This window comes from Sciurus carolinensis, unplaced genomic scaffold (genome assembly GCF_902686445.1).
Source record: "Sciurus carolinensis unplaced genomic scaffold, mSciCar1.2, whole genome shotgun sequence".
NCBI lineage: Eukaryota > Metazoa > Chordata > Mammalia > Rodentia > Sciuridae > Sciurus > Sciurus carolinensis.
This window is the reverse complement of record NW_025920144.1, coordinates 1,084,489-1,105,178: the sequence shown is the minus strand read 5'-3', so window position 1 is coordinate 1,105,178 and position 20,690 is coordinate 1,084,489. Positions and strand designations below refer to the sequence as shown.

General features: G+C 37.2%; 1 pseudogene; it reads right to left on the bottom strand.

Moving 5' to 3' along the window:
* Nucleotides 1-20,690, bottom strand: part of LOC124974348 (E3 ubiquitin-protein ligase ZNF598-like) — an 89,153-nt pseudogene that overhangs the window by 3,097 nt on the left and 65,366 nt on the right.

The following is a 20,690-nucleotide window of genomic DNA, read 5'->3' as shown; positions in this document are numbered from 1 at the left end:
GATTAGAGAACCCTGGGCACATGCAGAAAACCGTTGACAGAGGGCATGAGGCAGGGTTGTGCCAGTAATGGACATGCACATGCAAAGGTGCACGTGCAAGGATGCGCATGCAAAGATCCACCAGGTCACGAGGCAGGGTCATGCCAGGAACGGACATGCACGTGCAAAGGTGCACATGCAAAGGTGCGCATGTAAAGGTCCACCAGGGCACGAGGCAGGGTCGTGCCAGGAATGGACATGCACATGCATAGTTGCACATGCAAAGGTCCACCAGGGCATAAGGCAGGGTCATGCCAGGAACGTACATGCACGTGCAAAGGTGCGTGTGCAAAGGTCTGCATGAGTGTACCAGACACAAGAGGGATAGTCACAGAAACCGCGTGCCTGGAGCATGCCTGGATCCTGGGGGGACTGTAGAGCAGGGGTACTGGGGTTTTGGATTCAGAGCCTGCTGGTCCACCAGATGACCCATTGACGTTTCCTGATCCTCTGGGAAGGGTTGTAGATGTTGGTTGAAGGGCAGCAGTTGTGGCAATGGCAGGGATGCCTCCTCTCATGCTGGTGCAGTGCTCCTGCTCCTCCCCAGAGGTGTCCAGAATGGCTGCACAGCTGCACTGGAGTCCAGTGGAGGTGGTGGGTGGCAGGAGGGCTGAGCAGTCTCTGGCTGGCAGATAGAGGGTGGCTCTTGGGGCATGCAGTAGGTGGGTACTAGGATGACACATGGGGGTTTTTGCTGGTGGTACCTGTTCTTCCAGTACAGGGACAGGCCCATACCTCTTTGGGGGCGCTCTTCTCTGGAAAGGTGGGCAATGGCTCAGGCCCCAATATGCATACTCCACAGGCCACCAAGGGTGGAGGAGGGTGGTGGGGCTGGAGCAGGGCTGCCAGAAGGAGACGTCATGGGCCTCTGAAGTGGGGAAGCAAGGACAGGAGATAGGCAGTGTGCCAGCACAGGACTGGTCCTGCAGGTGTGCAGCGAATGAGCAAGCGGGGATGGCGTCACAAGGATCTAACTCACTGGGCCTGGGATAGGACACTTCCTCCACTGTCACAGTGAAAGTGTGATCCAGCGTTTGTATTTAGTCTTGATCTGGTGAGTGCAGGCGGGGGTGGATTTGACAGCTAGGTTTGGAGCTCTTGCAATGGCAGGAATCCCTCTGCCCATGCCCCACCCAGAACCGTCAGAGAGCTGTCCATGGTCCTGCAAGGGTCTGGTCAGACAGAAGGGGAACTGCTGGGGAGCAAGTTTCCAGGTGGTGGCAGCTTGGGATCAGAGTTTGTCTTCCTGCACTTCCTCTGGGAACACTGGAGGGAACAGCTGCTGAAAACACATCATGAGTGCCCCCCAGTCTCTGACTGAGGCCTTCAGCAGGGCAGGCTTGGAGGGACTTGTACCCTGGTATACCATCCTTTCCCTCCATAGGGAAGCCAGAATACCCCAGCTTGTGTGCTCACAAAGTCTGGTTTTATTTATGTTTGGGCTGCTTTCTTTAATTTCGGTATGAAGATTCTCCAATTGTTTGAGTGTGTCTTTGCTTAGCTGTTCTGGGGACACTAGTAGGCCTCCTACTGATTCCACAGTGGAAGACCTGTTCACCTTTGACCAGTTCAATCCAACACAGACATCGTACAGACCTAGAGATCCCCTCAGCATTCACTGTTGGGAGGTTCAAGCTGCCAAGCATATTGGCTTCCTGTGGATGGAAGGACACCCTGCCAGAACATACTATGCCCATTTTTAATGTTTCATGTTCTGTTTTTTGAATTTGGAATGCTGAAATTGATTCTTCTGTTACCAGAGAGGTAAACATGAATCACTTTTAATAAATCTGTGGGAATCTATGTGTATGAGTTCGCAGAACAAAAACAGAGAGAGAGAGAGAGAGAGAGAGAGAGAGAGAGAGAGAGAGAGAGAGAATTCTACTGAGACAAATCCATGCTTGAAAGTAAATTGTGAACTCTTACCTGAAAATTGCAATAATTCTGATAAATTAGGCTTGAAATTTCATGTTCTGGCTTCAGTTTCCTGTGAGATTTACTTATTATTTTCAGTACTGGGTATTGAGCACAGGAACTTTCTACCCCTGAGCTACATCCCAGTTCCCCCTCACCTTTGTAAAAAATTTTGAAACAAGATCTTGCTAAGATGTTGATGCTGACCTCAAACTTGCAATCCTCCTGCATCAGCCTCCCAAGATGCTAAGATTATGGGCTTGTGCTACCCCTCCTGTGTTTGTAGTCAGATTTAAATCCTGAACGTTTTTTTCCCTTGAAAGAAAGAGATCAATCTTTCCTCAGTATCTTTGATTTATGTTTCAAATGGTCACTATGTTCTGTCAATTTTATCGTTCTTTTCCTGTAGGAACGTGGGACTTAACTATGTAACATTTACTCAGAACCAGAGACTACAGTGTTGAATTCCACCTGGACCGGTTTCAATGTTCTTCTGGGCTGCCCTCTGCTACTGGGCAGCCATGGGTTCTGCCAGTGCTGCAGCTTGTTTTGTCGGACTCCATGATGGTTCACACTATGCCACTGCTGCCCATCTCCCAGACCACTACCTACCATTCACTGCATGACCACCTGCACTGTTGCTTACCTCCTCTGGACAATAACTCCTGTGGAAAACATCTACTGCCTTTCCTGACAAGTTCTTATGGGACATGTTCCCTGTGTGTAGTTATATGATCCCTACCAGGGATTGGGTGTACCAGTACACTGAACTTGGGTCCTGTTGGTTACCTGTTGCTCTTCGTCCCTTGCCTCCTTTGTCCTAGAAGACTTATTTTAGAAAACTTATAATTATAAATTTTTCCTCTGCCCCTTTGAAATGTAAATATTTTAAAAATCCTTTTGCCAGTTTTTACAACCCAGGAATGTTTGTTCAAGGAGCCTTTGAAATGTAATTATCATCAAAGATAGTACCTCTATCTTCCTGTCTCTATGGGAGGATAAGTTCCCTGTCCAAGTTGTTAAATTCCTCCAGCCAAAAAGATATGAGAAGCTTATTGTTTCTTTAGATAAATTAACAAACATAGATGTCCTATGATTTCCCTCTAATATCCACAAGTACTGTTCTACAAGCTCAATCCTGTGCTCAAAAGCCTTCTCACCATTTGTTTCAGCAGAGACCAGCTCAGATTGAGTTCTGGCTTTTCTTCCCTAGTGCAATCGTGTTCAGTTGTCTTCTTTTCTTGTTTAACCTATTTTGTCCCATTGTCTCAGATGTGAAACACCTGTAAAAGCCTAAATATAGTATATAATATGTAATTATACAATAAGAAAATACAATTATTACATAATGATCTTAATTAATATATAAACTTTAGATTATGATTTACAACTTATTGTAATGGACCAGTGATCAATTTTGTTAAAATATGTGCAGATTGAAAACTTGGGACTCAATGAGTTAATTTTGTCTTATATAATTTTTGTTTTGAAGATAATGATGGTTTTCTTAGATCTGCAAACTTGGAGACACTAGGAGAATGGTGATACCAATGTAAGATAGGGAGAGTGGGAACTTAGTTTGGACATTTAAGATTTTGGATGGAACTGATATTCAAGTAAAGAAATGGCCCTGGAGTTTTGATAATGCATGGGCTTGAGAGGCAATCAATACATTAGTAATGTTTAAAGTTCTGATAAGGTGTCATTTGAAGAGTAGACAGAGATGTAATTGTAGAATGGAAGCTTTGGAAAGAGTGAAGAAGGAGGACTAAAAACAGTCAGGAGAGAAGATAACAGGCTTACTAGTAAACAATAGAACCCAAGACAGAGAAGAAAGCATGGATTTTAGGTAAATGACCATTTAGTAAAACCTCCTAAAAGATAATTATACCAGTTATGGAATGGCTTTTATGAGGGAATGTGTAGTGAAGAATGGAATCATTTGGGAATTTGGACATAAAATGTGAAAAAAGAGGAAGGAAAGGGAGAAGACACAGTACACATAGGAGACTAAAATGGATAAAAGTTAAGAGTAAAAAACCAAAAAGGTAGTTATTCAAAATCATAGAGAGTGAGTTATTTTTGGAAGTTGGGAATGTTATCTTTGAAGTGAAAGATATGAGTGTGTACACATGTATATCTCTTCATTGAGTGGATAACTTTGTATTGTTTTCTTTACAGGAAAATTATTTATGTCTTTTAAAAAATATGTTTGAAATTAGTCTCTTATCTTTTAAGCAGTAAACTTGGCAAGAAAATTGAAGTGAATTGTTGTGTCTTTTATGTTGTAGAGAGAGAAATACTTATCCTGGAGGGCACAGCTTCTCCCAAATCAGTGGGTCCAATGGTGTTTCAGGGGTAAATGACCATTAGGAGAAAATAATGGAGAAAGGTTTTATTTTAGAAAGGAAACAGAAAACGCTTCACATAACTTCAGAAAATGGGTGAAAGAAGGTACATAATGTTTTCTTGATTGTTTTTTTTTACTTAAAGAAGAATAGCTGGAAAAAATATTATTATGGACTATCTGAAAACTTTTTTTCTGTATGGGGTTATGGATTGAACCCAGGGGCACTTTACAACTGAGTTTTAGCCTCAGTCCTTTTTACTTTTAATTTTGAGACTGGGTCTCACTAAGTTGCCCAGGCTGGCCTTGATTTGTGATCCTCCTGCCTTACCCTCTCCAGTTTCTGAGATTTCAGGCATGTGCTACCACGATAGACTGAAAGCTATTTTTACTTGAGTAGTGTTGTGATTTGGATGTGAGCCATCCCCCAAAGCTCCTGTGTTAAGACAGGAATGTTCAGAGGTGAAATGGTTAGATTATGAGAGGTGCAACCTAATTGTTCCATCCTAGTTTGAATGGACTGATTCATTGGTAACAGTAGGTAGGTTGGTCCTGGCTAGAGGACCTGGGCCACTGGGAGTGTAACCTAGAGAGGTCTCCTCCTATCTCTGTCTCCCCCTATCTCTAATTCCTAGCTGCCATGAGTGAAGTGGTGCTCCTCTACCATGCCATTCCACCATGATGTGCCGCCTCACCTTGAGTCCAGAGCGACAGACTTGGTTGACCATGGACTAAAACTCTGGAACTGTGAGCCCCCAATAAACCTCCCCTCCTCTAAGTTGTTTTTGTGTATTTTGATCACAGTGATGCCAAACTGACTAGCACAGGCACATAAACATATAACTTTGTACTCATACTGTGCTTCCTTAAGTGCCTAGAAGCTTTTAAATTTCTTTACTAACCAACTTGGTGAATAAAGTGCATAATATTACTATCTACATTTTACTGATGAGGAAATTGACAGGTTAAATAACTTCCCCAGGCTTGCTTATCTACAAAACAGAGTCAGGATTAGAAACCAGGTAATCTAGAAACACATTTTGTGTACACTATACTGCCTCATATACTGTAGTCAGTAAATAGTGCAAGTGCTTCAGATTTTATCTGTAAATAATGCCTTTGAGAAGAGTGGGTCAAATTAAAAATTAAGTTGCAATGTCTTATTTATGCTTTGCATATTTTCTTTCTCTTGTGTTTCTGAATGTGGATAAAAATGACATGAGACTATTTTCATTGGGTATACCTGATTTCATGGAGAAAATACCAAATTCCCCCATTTTCTTTAATAGAAACTCCAAAAACAATTTATTTATGGTTGATGGGCATATGTAACCTTTAAAGAATGCAGCAAAATTGAGTATAAAACATAAGTATAATATTGTATTTATTACTGATTATGAGTGTGTATGTGTGTGTGTGTACACTCTCAGGACTGACTGTCCACATATCCACCTTTCAGGAATTAGAAAATGATTCCTTCTCTGTAAGAAAGGATCAAAAAGCAAAATGAAACAAAACACATGTTGCTGAGCAACAGAAGGCTCATGGTCTCACACACTCTAATCCAGATGTCGGTGTTCAAATTCTGACTCTGCCTCAACCTTGTGGAATGGCTTCGGTAAGTTACTAGCCTCATACTTCTGTTTCCTCATCTGTACATTGGATCCATTTAGTTCTGTCTTCTCAATTAGTTGTGTGGATTAATTGAAGTGTGAAAGAGTGACTAGCTCATAAAAAAAAATCCAACAAATATTAGTTACTTGTCTTTTAAAATCATATATGTCTTTAATGTAGTAGTGATGAATTAATGTACTTGAATTTTAATTAAAAAATAAAAACAAAGTCTTACTGAGACTTTACCCATTCATTTTTTTTTCTTTTTGAGCAGTACTGGGTGTTGAACCCAGAGCCTCACACATATTAAGTGTAGGCAAGTTCTCTACCACTGAGCTACTCCACTGTCCCCCTATTCATCTCTAACATCTGGTTTTTATCTTCACTGAATATGTATTTCAAATCATTTGACATAGTTTTTCAGGGCTTAATATCTTGACCCCTATACTGAGACAACACTGTGATTTTTCTTGGTGCCATCATAGAAAACTGTATCCCAAGTCACAGTACCTGCAGTGTTTTTCACTCATTCTGGTGAGTGTTGGTGATCTCCATAATATAACACTTTCATTTTTGCTTCTCATAGGACTATTTATAAGGTTGATTTACAACAGCATCCAATGTTCCTTTTTGTCTTTGAAAAGGTGTCTTTTGGAGTTATTCCCTTATTTCTTTGATGCAGTAAATTCAAAAAGCAAACTAAGGTCAATTTTTATGCCTGTATTTGATATTTTCTTGGAAGGAAAAATTACTTATCCTTGAGGGAAGATTTCTTCCAAGTTAGTGGGTTTAAAGGCATTTAGAGGCAAATGACTATTACAGAAAACTATACAAGAAAGTTTTCTGCAGCCCCAGAAAATAAGAGGAAGAATGTAAACAATATTTTACTTAAATTTTTGATTTATAAAATAATAGTTGGAGTAAAGAGAATCTTATTATATAGTATTTTTAGTTGGGCTATATAAACAATTGGGTATTGAATCCATTTGTAAGGAACACTTTGGTAACATGTTTCTTATGATGAAGATTTTCTAGGTCTTTCTAACTAATAATATATCTTCCTTTAGTTTATGGTTCAAAATAAAGAAATTTAGAGAGCCCTTCATATTTGATTATACAGTTAATTCTCTTTTCTAAGGAATAATGGAGAAAAAGTTTTGTAGCTCTATTAATACTGATATAATAAGATACTAAAGGTGCATTGGGAAACTAAAAGGCATGCCCTGGGGGGGGCAGGGAATAGATAGGTTTTAAACTTCCCTCTTAAAGGTAGGGGTCCTGTTACTTGATAGGTGACTGCAGTATGTACCTTTTAGAGCAGAACGCTGTGTCTCAAGGAATAGGATAAGATTGACTGCATTCAGAGTCACCATGCTGAGGTACTGTACTTTATGCATGGGGGCCAGGAATCTGGTTGAGTAATTTTGATCTATATAGTAGAGAATAAGTATGGCAGAAAGGAATGGAGAGAATAGTGGGAAAAGAGGGAAAGAAAATTTTTGCAAATTATTAGGATATGGATGTGGGAATTTGGAAAGAGATTCACTGCAAGGAACTGGTTTACTGAGTTATGAAGGCTGGGAAATCCAAAGTATATAGCTAGTAAGCTGGATATGCAGGAGAGCTGAAGGTAAATGTTGTGGTTTGAACATAGATAGTGTCTCCTAAAGTTCCAGGTATTAATGGCTTGGTCCCCAGGGTCGTGATTTATGGTACTGCTATGGCCCTCTAGGAGGGGGCCCTCATGGGGTCATTAGGAGAGTATTCCAGAAAGGGATTGTTCTCCCCACCATTGCTATTGGTGCCTTCTCTAGAGGCTAAAAGCAATGGGGCTGTTCATCTTAGACTGGAGCTCCATAACCATGAACTTATAAAACTTTTTCTCTTTATAAATTAATTTCCTTAGGTATTTTATTGCAGTAACATGAAAATGGCTAATATAGTGTAGTTCTAGTCAGAATCCCAAGGCCTAAAAGCCAGCAAAGCTGATGGTATACATTCTATTCTATGTCTGAATTCAAAAGCAGGAATAGATCAATGTCCCAGTTTGAAGTCTGTCATGCAGAGGGAAAGAAATGATTCTTTCTTAATCAGACTTTTGTTCCAGTTGGGCTTTTGATGACTTGGATGAGGTAAACTCACAATGGGAAGGACAATCCACTTTGCTCTTTCCATCTGCTCAATTGTTAATTTCATATGCAACTTCACAGCACACTCAGGATGATGTCTAACTGATTATGTTTTGGGCACCCTGTGGCCCTGTCAAGTCAGCACATAAAAGCAACTTTCACAAATGTGATATGCCTCTTTTGCCCTCCTGCATTCCTCTAGTCTTCCATAAAATGGCACAATTGAATCTGGTTGGTGTGATAGGAATTCACAGCTGTGTTTTGATCAGGTTAAAGGAATGCCCAGAACTCTGCCATCAGGTAGTAGAGAAGACCAGTTGACCTCAGGTTGTACCTTATGTATAGATTTTGAAAATAAACCATTCAATATAATTAACTACAATTTACACATTTAGTATTTTTAATAGATAAAAGTGACAGTGTTTTCCTGTTCTTAGATAACTTGTAATCTGTTAGGAGAGAGAAATCTCACTAGAAAAATACTGTGCTGAAAGTTAAAGGTAAAGATAAAAATGAGTGTTGATCACTGTGTTCACACATAATGGGAAGCTGAAGAAGTGAAAAGATGAAGACATAAATTATCAATGACAAAGGCATAAATATTTATGAGTGATCAACCTGAACTAAGGTCATACCATGTATTGGATGACATCAAGAGGTCACTTTTACTATTTTGGAGATTTTGTTATGTTTTCACATAAGAGAGGAATATACACGTAAGAGAAAAAATGTTCCTGATAAATTATGCACCATAAACATTTCATTAATACAGATCACAGAATTCCCTTTGGCAGCATTGTAAAAGGGGTCAGTTTGTGTCTCAGTACTCAGCCTCCCACTCTTAACCCATTTACCCTTTGAACAAACACCTTTTTCTTACTCCATGGGTCACTGCCCCAATTCTTGCCCCTTTTCCTATTAGGCCTTATCTGTTGTGGTTGGAGGACTTGTAATGACAAGAAGAGGCCCAAGGGTAGGTGTCTGTTTTCTCTTCCTCTCCCTTTTAACCCTAAGCAATTACTTTTCAAAGAAAATGTTGGTTTTACCTTGATAAATGTCTAAGAAAACTTGCACCAGACAGTTAAACAGGCAAAGAATGTTTTATTCAAAACTTCTGAAATAGGGTCAAGACTACTGCAACACAGGACAGAGACTGAACTCAACTCTGAATGCAAGGACAGTAGGACATTTCTAGTGAATGGACAGAGTGAGGGAGTAAGGGAGTCATGGGTGGAAATGACTAAGAGGAAGTTGGTTATATATCAGCAGTGGGGAAAGAGGAACTTAATTCAAAGTCAATGTTTGGGGGTATTTTTGCTAAACTGACTTAGTAGGATTCTTGAGAAAACTTGGTTCAATAGGATTCTTAGTTAAAACTAGGATACATTCAAAGGACATGTCCTGGTCAAGAAAAGGGCTCAGTGGAGGTCAAGGAAAGTTCTGCTGAACAATGAGAGGGTGATTTTGGTGTAGCTGAAAGGTGTTAGGAATGATGACTAATATTAGTTCTGACTTCAAAACTTCAGTGTTTGAAGTCCTCCTGTTCCTTCTCTTTAATGGTAATAGGCACCATAACTACCACTTTTGTAGTTCCAATTGTGCCATTCAGTATATTTTATGGGTCAGCATATTTTATTCTTGCAATGGGCCTGTGAGGCAGTTCTCATCGATATGAGAAAACCAGAGCTTAGAAAGGTGGGATAAACTATTTAAGGTCACACAACTGAGATGGGATTCAAACACTAGAGGCCATGTTCCTCATTGCCAAACTATACTACCCTATTGTGAGGGTCTTCCTCCTGCAAAAGTGGACAATGAGCCCTCCCTCACCATTTCTCACCCCCTCTCTCTCCTTTCTGGAGGACACTCTCAGATTTCAGGGTCTATTCTCCCATCTGTATCTGAATTTTCATCATCCTCTCTTCTTGGCTACATGTTGATGATGCTACCCTAAGGATACTAGACAGGCTCTTCCCAGCCACCTGGCCAATATGAACTCTTCACATACCTTTTTTATTTTTAGTTTTTTGCAGCACCTTGTGTGTGCTAGGCAAATGCTCTACCAATGAGCTACATTCCCAGCCTCATAACCTACTTATAAATATCATTCAAGTACCATAGAAGAAAACATGATGATATATGGAAATGCATCTCCTTGAAGTGGGAAAACAGAGAAAGACTGTCATTGAAAAATCCAGGTTTTGAGCAATTACCTATTAGTGTATTTGCCAGTGTGCATGTATCCTACATGTTATACAATAACATGAAAATAGGTTGGTACTGAGGGAGATTAATAATACTGAGTAATTAGTAACTTAAGAAAAAAGTTTTTGTGGTTTGGATTATCATAGAGGATGATTTCAAATATCAAATTGGGTATTTACTCTTTCATGGATTCAAGTTTCATTTGACAAAAGAATCCTGAAACATTCCATTATACTCTTGTGTTTTGATATCAAAACAACTGACATGGAACAAGAGTACTTAGGGTGTTTTGGGTTTTCGAGTATGTTTTTAATTTAAATATAAAACATCATAATCTTTGAAGAAGAGGGACCCTGCAATCTGCTTTGTAAACAATTGTTTGTATGATTTTCATGCTTAAATTAGAAAATCATTGCCCTGGTCGATAGAAAGGCATGTTTTTAAAACAAATTTTTTTAAATGTAACTTTAATGACAGCATACTTTAATTTGCCATGATTTAATAAATTTATTGAACTGATTAAAATAGATTGAATACATCAAAGAATTAAAAAAATCATGCTTAACTTTAGCTTTATTTTGTAAGAGTCTTAGAGAAATATGATTAAATTTCATTTGTGTCATTTTGAAAGTATTCCTCTCTCCTTTTCCTCTTCTTTCATTCTTGAAGAATAGCCATGAAATGGCTCAAATTTGTCCATCTGAAAGACTGGGCTGCAACCTGGAGATGAGTCATTTTGCTGGAATCACTATTTGCAGAAACATATAGCTCCTTAACCAGCAGAAAATGTTCCTGTCTCCATCAGAATCAGGTGTGACTCAGCTAGAAGGTGAGGTTTGCCATGGCCACAGTGAAGCCTTCAGACACTCAGGTGCTTGAGAGTTGGCCTGCCATAGGCAGTGGATGCTGGATTTTTCTGTAGCCAAGACAGAGTACTTTCTCCTGAGAAAGTGGAGTGCTCTTCAAGTTTGACTTGACAAAAGAATCCTGGAACATTCCATTATACTCTTGTGTGTGTGTGTTTTTTTTTTTTTTTGCAGTGCTGGGGATTGAACCCAGGGCCTTGTGCTTGCGAGGCAAGCACTCTACCAACTGAGTTATATCCCCAACCACCACCCTTGTGTTTTGATGTCAAAACAACCAACATGGATCAAGAGCACTTAGGGTGTTTAGGGTTTTTGAATGTTATTCTCACTTGTTTAGGGGTATTTATCTTAGCAATTAGAATTGGATTTTACAGTCAGATTGCCAGGGTTTCAACACAAGCTGTAGTATTTTTTTTTTTTTTGCAAGCTGTTTTACTTCTTTGTGTATCATTTTCCCCTCTGTAAAGTGGAGGATGATAATTGATGATAACTGTACCTCCCTCATTGAAGGGTTTCATGAGGATTAAATGAGATAATGCAGGCAAAGTATTTGGAAATGTGCCTGGCACACAAGCAGTGCTGTGCAAAGGTTAGTTAATGTTTTTTGAAATGAGGAACAAATTGAGCTGTTCACATTCAAATGATGGACTTCATTTGGAAAAATGTTTAATGCCTAAGTTTTGAAGATTTTAAAACACACTGAATCCAGCTGAAACTGCTGTGTGCATATGTATGCCTGTTTTGGGTGCTGCATTAGGTTAAAACAATGTAAATCCAGCTATTGTTGATTTACCTTGTGATCTTAGGGAGAAGAGAGTAATAAAAGCCACAACTAAGGAATACAAAATTTCATCAAAAATGTGTTTTACCTTTGGTAAGTTCTAATTATGGAGTTGGAGTTATCTTCTATTATGTTCCAGTCCAACAAAGGGATAGGGAAACATTTTGCCCCATTTTGGGAGCACATTTTTGTCCCTATAATGTTATATAAGCAGAGTTTAGTTTCTTTGACCCAGTTCCTCATTTGGATGGTACAGAAGGAAGAACTCATGATAGGCAGGTATACTACATGTTATTAAGGTCCTTGGTATTGAGGCATGACTGCAGAGAGGAGTAAGACCCTTCCCTGAATTATGTGATAGGAATTTAGGGTTAAAGGCAGGAGCATTCACTGACAACCCTCCTTCCTTTCCCAGGAGAGATTATATATACCAAGCAAAGTACTTGTTCCTTATTCTCAAGATTGTGTTTCAGCTAAATGGCAATGCCTGGAATGTAGTCATCAGCTGACTTAAAACTGACCTACCTCTCTTTCTAATCAATTGGAAATGAACTTGGGGGAACAGATAAATAGGATTATTTTTCTTTCAGATTAGAAAATATTGTTCTTGTTAGCCAATGTTCTTTTCTAGCAATCTAATCTGCCTATTTCTCAGTAAGCCATCTCTTATCTCTTGTTCACTTTAAGGTACTATTAGGATACAATAGTCTCATGCTGGAACCAATTAGGTACTTATACATCACTTTCCCTGAACTTTTTTTTTTTTTTTTTTGGTGCTGGGGATTGAACCTAGGGCCTTGTGCATGCGAGGCTCCCTGAACTTCTTGATCTTACTGAAGCACAACCTTAACCCTTGTGTCTCAGATAGTTATATGACAAGTGAAGATTTTTGCATAAAATTATATAAAAAATTAAAACATTTGAATATTTAAAACAATTTTCTGTGACTCCCATACATTTCTTCATGTCCTACATATGATACCAAAATATAGATGAAGATTAGAGTATTAATGATTAAGAAAAGATTGTGGTATGGGGGAAGAAATGATGGGAGAGTAAAACAGACATTATTACCTCATGTACATGTATGATTGCATGACTGATGTGATCCTGCAATATGTATAATCAGAAAAATGAGAGATTACACTTCATTTATGTATAATCTATCAAAATGTATAAACTCATTCTACTGTCACATACAATTAACTAGAACAAATAAAGAAATATAAAAAAAGATTGTGTGGTTCTTGCACTTAGCTCCCTACTCATAGTTTTTTCCTTTAGTTCTATGCTAATTTTTTAACCCCTAATGCTATTTTATAACTCTGATGTGTCTTATTGTCTTCTAATTCATTCACTGTTCCTTTAATTCCAGGCAGACAGCACCTGCCCACTTTATCAACTTGACCTTGTATTCTCTTTTTGCAATTTCTAAGACAGAGTTTTTTGGTGTGTGTGTGGGTGTGTGTGTCCAGAATGAGCCTTGGAATGCACCTGGAATAGAAGTGAAGGCAAGACATGTAATCAGCAGAGCAGACCAGAAAAACAAAGAAAAATTAGCCTTGGTGGGACACATGGAGATCAACAGCTAAATTGAAAGTGAGGAAATTGAAAGGGGGACACATGGAGATCAACAGCTAAATTGAAAGTGGCACTGCCTTCATTGCATTATTTATTCATCCCAGAAAGCTCTGCAATCTACTGTTATACTGAAGACTTAGGAACAGGCTACCAGCACCAGCCACTCAACTGGATGAATATATTAGTTGTCACAGGCAGCCAAAGAGTGATCAGAAACAATCACCTAAAATTCCCCTCAAACCTGGGGAGCAGGAAACCCCAGAGAAGACCCATTACTCTGCTGCTGGTACTGCCAGGAAATTCAGAAAGGTGAGCAGTCCACTAGGAGGTTACAGTTAATTGGAAGAAGACAGAGAAGCACAAGATTGAGTGGTGTTAGTCCTTAGGATTTTGAGTGAAGATAACAGAAAATGATCCTGATAGAAACACAATATCGATTGGAGCAAAGAATGTTGTGGAACAATGTTTAGAGTTATTAGACTATGGTGTTGTCTTTTTGACATCAGACAGTGCTTGTCGGCATAAGAGCTCAATACATATTTGTATGTTTGTAAATAATCCTTTAGTTCATCCAGAAGCACTAGATTTGACCTCAGAATTAGAAACAGTGTGAAGTTTTTTTTTTTTTTTAAATAAGTCTTTGGAGTTCATTTAAGAAACAATAGACTCAAAAAGAAAATTGATTTGCCAGACATGGGTTCTGTTCTAAGAAGAAAGATCTGTAAGAACCAAAATGAGACTCTGAACAAAGTGAGACACGGAATTTATGTTATTGAATTATATTTAATTAAGAATGGGACTAGGTGAAAATCACTTCTACTGGGACCATTGGTAAGCGACTATAGAACATGATCCTGCAGGAATTCAATGATATATGGTTTAAAGCATCTGAATTCAGGTGAGTGGGACCAGCTTAGAGAAACAGATGAATATTATAGGTCACTATCTCCAGACAGGCGAACAAATGTCTGTTTTCCTTTCCAATGCCCAGGTTTAAGCAAAGAAGGGAGTTTTTTGACTCCTCTTTTCAATTCAGAGGACATGAAGAGAGAGAGATGAACCTTTTGAAAGACTGAAACCCAGGGTTCCAATGTGGCCACAATTCACTCTGCATCTTTTATTGATGTTTCTATCAAAGTAGAATTAATTATTTTATGTCAGCTCTCTTCAGGAGGAAGAAACTGAAGTTACTAAAAGAAAGCTGGCTTGTATTTTTCTAGTTTTACCACCAGAGGAAAATTGGCTCCCTTTTCTTGATTCCAGTTTAATAAAATGCTATGGGAAAGGTGCGCCTGCTCTGACTCAGGTCATCTTCTCAGTCATGCGTTTATGGAGCTGAACTGGTACTATGATTTGGATGTTCTCCAACGAATCATGTGTTGGATGCTTGGTCTCAGTGTGGTAGTGCTGAGAGGTGATGGGAGCTTTAAGAGATGGGGCCTAGTGGGAGGTCATAGTGAATCTTCTGTAGCTCTCTGGTTTCCTCTTTTTGTATGAGATCTCTCTTTCTTTCTTTAGTGATGCCATCTGCTATTATGTGATGTGGCCAAGGAGAACCTCATGAGAGGATGGATAAATGCAGCTGCCTGTTCTTGGATTTTTAGCCTCTAAAACTGTGAACTAAAGAAAGTTCTTTTCTTATAAGCTACCATGCCTCAAGTATTTCATTATAGTAATAGAAAATGAACTATAACAGGTGGTTTTTGGCAGTTACAAGCTTAAGAGGGGAAGCAGTACCTAAAGAATCATGTTTTTTCTTAAGAAGATACCATGCAAATCAAATCTAGATAAATTAACTTAGGAAGAAAAATGAATAGTGCTATAATGACAAAATTATATATTTCATATAACTTTATAAAAAACACTTCCATCTTCCATTGTGCTGATATATTACAAATTGGAGGAGAGTGTATTAAATTTGGAATAGAATGAGATTTTATTTTAATTTCTGCAAATTAGTGACTTATCCTTGTATCTCAAAACTCAGAACATGATAAAATAACCTTATATATTTAACAGATTAATATACATATTACATATCAGCATATTCAAATTATTATGCATCTTATGGTGAAAAAAGAGCCATTTGATTATGTAAGAAATTAACATAAAATGTGTCCATAATGATATTGTCTTAGTCTATTTACTACTATCATAACAGAATACCTGAGAATTGGTAGTTTGTAATAAACAAATTTATTGGGTCATAGTGCTGGAGGCTGGTAAATTAAAGATTGGCAGGTTGGCATCTGGTAAGGATTATTTTGCTGCATCGTCCCATAATGAAAGAGCAAATAGCAAAGATAAAGGGGAGATGGGGGGACAGGCTAAACTCATCTTTTACAAGGAACCCACTCCCATGATAATGAATACACTCCCCTGTTATCAATTTGTGAGGGCATAGCCCTCATGTTTGAATCACCTTTTAAATGTTCCACTGCCCAACACAATCATATTGTGGATGATGTTTCTACCACATGAACTTTGGGGGACACATTGAAAATAGAGTAGAAATCAATATAGTTAGTGCCTTTTAGGTATTACTGATATTTTTTTAAAAAATTCAAATATAGGTTTTCCTTTGACAAGATGTAGCACAATTTTAAATGAATCTTTCCATATCAATTAGTATGTACATATAGAATTTATATTAAAATGAGTTTATAGAAACTAATGCTAATATAAAAAAATCAGTTGTAGTTCATGTATCACTCATTCTTCAATGAATTTCTCTTCCTGGTAAAATTTCTGATTATGTCAAATATTTCTGTAAAACAAAGAGGAAGGTTTTTAAATAATCAATAAAAACAGTTTGTGACTTTTTAATCACCCTTCACTATTTTCAATTAGATTTCTGCTACCATTCTGTTAGGAAGGATTAATATGGAGAGTCTTGTAAGCAAAAATTACATGTCTATGGTTGGATTAATGATTAATTGTAAATTTAAGACAACCTGATAATTGTCATATATAAAACTGTCATAATATTAGTTGCTTTTCTTATTAAAGATAATTTCACTGATGGTATCTCCTACAGTTAAATTTAATTTTACAATGCCTATTAAGTGACCAATGACTCATTTGTAAAGGGTCAATTCTCAACATGATTAGGAGAAAAATGGGACCAGCATATTTGCATCTTAAACAGGAAGTCTAAATATAATTCTGGAGTGTGTGATTGTAGTTCTGGAGTATGTGTTTTTTTGTGTGTGTATAAAGAATAGCTATTTCAGGGTAGTCTGGGAGAGTTCTCTTTATGACTTAAAGAAATGAATCTGAACTTTGTGTCTCCCTCCCTTTTATTTTAATTACCTAGACATCAATTTATGGCATGTTATCATTGTATAAGATTCAGTCAAGAAAAAAGAAAAGTCCCATCATAAACATAAAAAACAAACAAACAAACAGGATGTCTTCCCAAAAGAGGTTTTTCACATCCTCTAAATCATGCATGTCATTCTGGTGACAGCCGTGAATTCAGAATTGAGAAAACAATAACAAAGCTTAATGAGATTTGTAATTATAATAAAAAAAGCACCTCATGTGGCTAAACTCATTTTTGCAGTCATTTAAAACTCTATGGCAGAAGGGATTTGATTGAGAATAAATAGCATTTTTCTTTCTCTCAAACAGGAAATTGAACAGACTTTTCTGTAGTTGACTGTAATAGGCTGAACAATGGTTCCTCAAAGATGTCTGCATCCCAATCCCTGGAATCTGTGAATATGTGACCTTATATAATAAAGAGGATTTTCCAAATGGGATTGAGTATTAGGATTCTGAGATGGTGATAAATCCTGGATTTTCTAGGTAGGTCCAATGCAGTGGTAAGGGTTTTTCTAAGAGGGAGATGGGAAAATCAGAGTTAGATTTAGATGTGGTAAAGGAAGCAAGTTTGGAATGATGGGGAACGGCAACAACCAGGAAGTTCAGGTGGCTTCCAAAATGAAATGGAGTCTTCTTTAGAGTTTCCAGAGGACTGAAGTTCTGAAGACACTTTGATTTTTAGCCCCATAGACTCATTTTGAATTTTTGACTTACAAAATTACAGGAGAATAATTTTTCTTGTTTTCAGATCACTAAGTTTACAGTAATTTATTACAGCAGCAACAGGAAACTAATGTACTAAATTTTTGCTGCAGTATTTGCATGGAAATTTTTGCATTATTTGGCATGCATGAATAATAACAGGGTAGGGTCAATTAATTTTATACTAATTGTTTGTGATGCCAGTCACATGAAGTGTCAGGCTTTTCCCTAAACCAAATTAATGCCAATTTGATAAATATATAAAATCTCTGAAAATCAGTGACCTAAAAAATGACCTATACATAAAAGTGTTATATATCTATTATTATTTGTAAGTTGTGTGATATATATCTTTATACATGTAAAATTAATAATAAACATGTACCATGTATATATTCAGTCTATTTTTCTCAGAGAGTTTGTTAAACATTTACCTGCAAACTATTGCCTGAAAGTATATCTATAGATGATATTGAAATTGCCATTATTCAGTTTAAATTTAGAACATTAGCTTTACTGTAACAGTTCCAGCTGTCCTAATTCTTTTCTGTTGATTCTAACCAGTATGATAATGGCTCAAAGTTCTCCAGGAAAGGTATGATCTGGATAAATCTATTCTGGGCATCATTTCAAAAAAGATGTACTTTCTGTTGTGTAAATCTGATCTTGAACTCAGCCTGTGTCTGCTGGAGATACATAGAAAGAAGGAATGGACAGATACATTACAATCACCCAGACCCATGTGCTTTGTAACTGCAGACTTGAAGAATTATGGAGTGATACAAAACATGGCAGAGACTGAGGGTGTCTGGTTCACAGAATGAGTAGCTGGTATGAGTTTTACTGTAGTCAAAATGAAGAAGTAATTTCGGGAGGCTACAGAAATTTCATATTTAATCAGGTAGTATGCTACTTTTTAAAATTTATTGGAAATCTAAACTTTAAGAGAGAAATAAAAATAAAAAGTACACTGAGATTCCATCTCACTCCAGTCAGAATGGCAATCATCAAGAATACAAGCAACAATAAATGTTGGCGAGGATGTGAGGAAAAGGTACACTCATACATTGCTGGTGAGACGGCAAATTGGTGCAACCACTATAGAAAACAGTGTGGAAATTCCTAAGAAAACCACCATTGATCCAACCATTCCAGTCCTAGGCTTATATCCAAGTGACTTAAAATCAGTATACTACAGTGATGCAGCCACATTAATGTTTATAGCAGCTCAATTCACAATTTCTAAACTATGGAACCAACCTAGGTGCCCTTCAACAGATGAATGGATAAAGAAACTGGTATGTGTGTACACACACACACACACACACACACACACACACAATGGAATTTTACTCAGCCTTAAAGAATGAAATTATAACAGTTGCTAGTAAATGGATGGAATTGGAGAATATTATGCTAAGTGAAATAAGCCGATCCCAAAGAACCAAAGGCTGAATGTTTGCTCTGTTATGTGGATGCTAATATACAACAAGGTGGGGCACCAGGAGAATAGAGGTATTTTGGAATAGACATAGGGGAGTGAAGGGCAGGAAGGAGGCATGGAGGTAGGAATGGCAGTAGAATGAATCAACCATTATTACCCTATGCATATATATGATTATATGACCTGTATAACTCTACATCATGTACAACCAGATGAATGAGAAGTTATACTCCATTTATGTATGATGTGTCAAAATGCATTCTACTCTCATGTATAGCTAATTAGAACAAACTAATTTAAAAAAAAAGACTGACATTGGGATGAACAAACGTAACCTTTCAAGATTTTTATGAAAAGTTCACCAACAAAAAATGATTACCAACTTAAGTGGATGTTGAGTGTGATGCTGAGCAGTTCTGAGATTCTCCCTTATTTCTTCTAAAAAGGTTGTAATAAGGTTACTGTGTGTTCCAATAGGGGAATTACTGGGTAGAGAGTAAAGTGAGCTGGTACTTGACCCTGCTTTCCTATAAACTAAGTTACTAATTATGAATTATGGTTCCTTGTCTGTATAACTAATTACCTTCAAGGTAAGTTTTTCTTTCCCAATGCTGATATTCTTTATTGCTATAGATATATCTTTGTGAAATTTCTTTTTAATATTTCTTAAAACAAAATAGTACTTCTCAACATATACTGAATATCTTGTGAATTGAAGAGATGAAAAATATAGTTGTGTTTTTCCTACAATAGATGGGTGTAAATGCTCTACCATCAAAACCTTGGGCTATTCAAACCTGGAGAGATGTCTGAGGGTGACATGAAAAGAAGTACGTTTTATGAAACAATCTAAGCCTAAAATTTATTCTTTTGCTAAAATTCAGGCCAACCATGTTGCCAAACACATAATTTTATAGTGTTTTTTATGTCATTTAAACATTCCTCTTATTACTGGGATGACTGCCTAAGAGCACATTTCTCCATGCATGAGTATGAATCTTATCATTATCCTGCCTCATACATACTGTGGTTTGGATACTTATTTCTGAGCTCCAAAGTTATTTTGTTGTTGATAAAAGTAATTACATTTTGTACCTTGCAATAAGTGGTTTAAAATGCTGTATAATTATTTTGAGAACACAAAGCTCAGATTTCAGAAAGATGAAATAGTGTGGCTACCATTTATTAAGCACATAGCTATAACAGAATATGAGTAGGGGTATATATTTATCTCATTCAAATTTCATATAACCTGGGTAGATATTATCAGAAATTTGCTGATAAAGATTCTGAAGCTGAGGACATAGGTAAGTCACTTTCAGGTAACACATTTAATAGATTGTTGATGAGAAATCAACAACTATCACATTGTTAATTACCACTTGGTGCTTCAAATTCTCTATAATAAATTGAAGTTTATCCTTTTTAAAATATAATTATGGTATATGGTGAGAAGTTATCACAATTTATATTGTTTTAAATTCTTTTTATTTCTGTATTTTTATTATGCAAATTTAATTTTATTGTTTTGGTTTTTTTCTAAATTTTTGTTACCATCAATAATAACCATGTAATTGCTTTGTATTTGTTTATTTCCCATTTAAAAGTGACTATATCAACAAGTATACCCATTTAAAATTGGATATACATCATGAAATTGTCCTGCAGGAAATATCTGAGGGTGCCTATTTTTTTATAACCATGCCAACATTAGATATTAGAAAATATTAAATTTTTTTCT